Source organism: Aethalodelphis obliquidens, unplaced genomic scaffold (assembly GCF_003676395.1).
Source record: "Aethalodelphis obliquidens isolate GAN/ISIS:26980383/991018 unplaced genomic scaffold, ASM367639v1 scaffold3, whole genome shotgun sequence".
Taxonomy (NCBI): domain Eukaryota; kingdom Metazoa; phylum Chordata; class Mammalia; order Artiodactyla; family Delphinidae; genus Aethalodelphis; species Aethalodelphis obliquidens.
The window spans coordinates 25,780,534-25,784,146 of NW_020837947.1; the positions used below are offsets into that span (position 1 = coordinate 25,780,534).

Genomic DNA, 3,613 nt, shown 5'->3' on the forward strand with positions numbered 1-3,613 from the left:
TGGGAGCCTCCAGCTTCTCTCTCCTGCTGCTGGTTATTGGTGACAGGCTTGCACCCCAGCTGCAGCTTTTTCTAAGCTCTTTTTCTAGAAGGGCAAAGTACCCTGACCCTGTGTGTCACACAGCCAGACCAACGCCACGCCCCACCCAGAAGAGGTGCAAGTCTGTTCCGCCATGCCTGGGAGCTCCCAGCAGCCGTGCTAGTTTCCTATTCTAGAGCCAGGAAGACTGGAACCTCCACTATACCTCACTCTCTTATTTCTGGACCACAGAGATATTCTCTTGTTTTTGAGACTGTTTACATATTTTTAATTAAAATAAAAGTTTTAACTTATCTTTGTTCTCGGCATGAAAAAGTACTATGTCTTGTTAAGAAGGTAAACATGCTGACCTGTATTGCAATTGGGTTAAATATAACATTATTTCTTACCAAAAATAAATGACGGAGCTCTAGAAAAATAACAAATTAAGATGAAAATTGCAAACAATTTTTCATGAAGTGAAAACGAGGCATTTGTAAGGTATAAACCATCTAGTACTGAGAAAGTCTTAGGAAAGTGGAGAATTAAATAAAGAATATAAGTAGTCTGAAAGTTAGAGAATTAAAGAGAGAAAATGTTCAGGTTCCTGAAGGAAAAAGGTCAGGAAAAGATTAAAGGGTGTGAACTGAAGCTGAGTATAGTTCTTGCTGAGAAGAGTCAGGAAAGACAGAGTTTATAACAATGTCAAGAGAAGCAATGGAAGAGGAAGTGGAAATAAGGGAAATTTAGACCTCCTTCTAATTCAGAACTATGTTCATATTTTCCTAGGGTTAATGCTTACTCATTCACTTCAATGCCAATGCATGTTTTATTTATTTAAAAAGACGCATTTATTCAGCTGCATGGTCAGACTATTACATTTAGCCATCAAAAGCATGGGTGCAAAAAAAAAACCTACATTAAAACCCTTTGTTGGAAGGCTTTACACTTTCCACAGAACAGAAACTAAAATACCTGTTATACAATTAGTCACAAATACAGTCCTCAATTTTTTTTGCCCATACACATGAGTATTGTCTAAAACATGTCTTCTTTGTAGCAGTTAGGCCCTGCCACCACTGCATTTGGCTGTGTCCACAAATCTATTGTAACCTGTAGCTTCCCCATCACTTCTCTGGCTCTCCTCTCCTGCTGAGCTTTGTTTCCTGGCAGGAATTAAAACCTTCTGCCACTGCCAGAGGTCCTGCTGCTGCTGGAACCGCCATAGCCGCCTTGGTTTTGTGGTTTGGCAAAGTATTGGCCTCCACCACCACAGGGGCCGGCACTTCTGCCTCCAAAGTTTTATCCCTTCGTGGGTCCAAAATTTGAAGATGGTTGTAACTGCCAAAATCATCGTAGCTTCCGCCACCTCCAAAATTGCTTCCACCATTACCAAACCCGTTACAGCCATCCCTACTGCCACCACAGCCACCGCCACTGCGGCTGCCACCAAAGGCATCTCGACCACTGAAGTTTCCTCCACGACCAAAGCTGTCATTCCCACCAAAGCCCCCTCCAAGACCACCACCAAAGCTTCCAGAACGACTTCCAGCTCTTTGGCTGGATGAAGCACCAGAATCTGTTGCTTAGGTAGGGCTTTCCTTACTTCACAGTTGTGGCCATTCACAGTGCGGTATTTCTGAATGACAATCTTGTTTAATGAGTCATGGCCATCAAACGTTACGAAAGCAAAACCTCTCTTTTTGCCGCTGCCTCGGTCAGTCATGATTTCAGTCACTTCAGTTTTCTCATACTGTTCAAAATAATCTCTTAGGTGATGTTCTTCAATGTCTTCTTTAACGCCACCAACAAAAATCTTTTTCACAGTTAAGTGGGCACCAGGTCTTTGAGAATCTTCTCTTGAGACGGCCCTCTTCGGTTCCACAACTATTCCATCCACCTTGTGTGGCTTTGCCTTCATGGCTGCATCCACCTCCTCCACAGTGGCATATGTGACAAACCCGAAGCCTCTGGAGCGCTTGGTGTTTGGATCCCTCACTACCACACGGTCTGTGACCACTCCCCATTTGCTTAGAATGGCTCCTCAGACTCTCATCGGTTGTTTCAAAGATCACATCTCTGAAGAGGAGCTTCTGCAGTTGTTCAGGCTCTTTGGGAGACTCTGACTTAGACATGACGGCAGTGGAGGGGGGAGACATCAACGATGCTTACTCCCCAGCGTCCACTGGCAGAAAGGAGTAATCTAGCGAACGTATCTCCCAATGCATGTTTTAAATAGTGAGCTATGTATAGGGCACTTACTCTTATGTTAAGAGCTGTTTGATCATCTGAGGTCTGACTGAAAAAGCAAACAAACAAAAAGTTCCTATTTTCAAAGAACTAAATCTAACTGGAAGAATGCAACAAAACCAGAAACAGCTGTGGTGCAATTAGTTTACTGGTGCAGACGGATGACAGAGAACTTGAGTCTGGTGGTTGCAGGAATGCCTGGAGCTGACGTGGCAAAAGGGGTGGGACTTGATTTGAATAAAAAGAAGAGGAGGGGGGGAAAGGCAGGGTGAAGAGGAGAGAAGAGGAGGGGCTATTATAGCCCAGAAGCTCTTGCACCCCCAAGGCTAGCACTGTAGCTGGCCTTTTATAGAGGATCGATAATGTTTGTTCATAAAAGGAGGGAAGATGGATGGGGGGTAGGGGCACAGCTGAGCTGCCTCAGGGGACAGAGAGGAAACTGACCTAGAAACATGACAAAGAGGGGAAGCAGATGATGGAGGGGCTCACACACAGGCAGAGAGAGTTTAGATTTGATAGAGTAGGAAATAGAACTCCACTAAAAGTTTTCGTTTTATTTTTTAAATTAACATACAATAAAATAGACTGCTTTGTGTGTGTACAGATCTATGAATTTTAACACTTTTATCTACCACCATAATCAGGACACAAGACAATGTCATCACTCCAGAAATCTCCTCTGTGCTCTCCCTTTGCCGTCACACCTTTCTCCCTTCCCTAACCTCTGGCAACCACTGGTGTGTTCTCCCTCACTCTAGTTAGTCCTTTTGAGAAGGTCATATAAATGGAATTATACTGTATGTAACCTTTTGAGACTGGCTTCTTTCACTCAGCTTAATGCTTTTGAGATTCTTCTAAGCCGTTATGTGTATTAATAGTTTATTCCTCGCTGAGTAGTATTCCATTGTTAACTTACTCATCCATTAAACTAAGACATTTTGTTTGGTTCCAGATTTTGATATTTATGGATAGATCTGCTATAAACATTTGTGTACAGATTTTTGTGTAAACATAAGTTTTTATTTCTTTAGGATAAGTACCCCTGGAATGGTATTTCTGGGTCATATGGTAAGTGTATGTTTAACTTTATAAGAAACTGTCAAACTGATTTCCATTTTGCGTTTCCACCAGAAATGTGTGACAATTCCAGTTCCTCTGCATCCTTGCCAGTATTTGGTATTTCTAGTGTTTTTTATTTTAGCCATAAAATAGCTTTGTACATATTGTGGTTTTAATTTGCTTTTACCACCAGCAATTGAGGTTGAATTTTTTTTCATGTGCTTATTTGCTTCTGTATACCCTCTTCAGTGAAGTGTCTCTTTAAGTCTTTTCGGTTATGTTTTTT

At 42.1% G+C, this 3,613-nt stretch overlaps 1 pseudogene; it reads right to left on the bottom strand.

The window, feature by feature from the left end:
- Nucleotides 1-1,194: 1,194 nt before the first annotated feature.
- LOC113605811 (heterogeneous nuclear ribonucleoprotein A1-like) lies at nucleotides 1,195-2,153 on the bottom strand (annotated as a pseudogene).
- Between the last annotated feature and the right edge of the window lie 1,460 nt (nucleotides 2,154-3,613).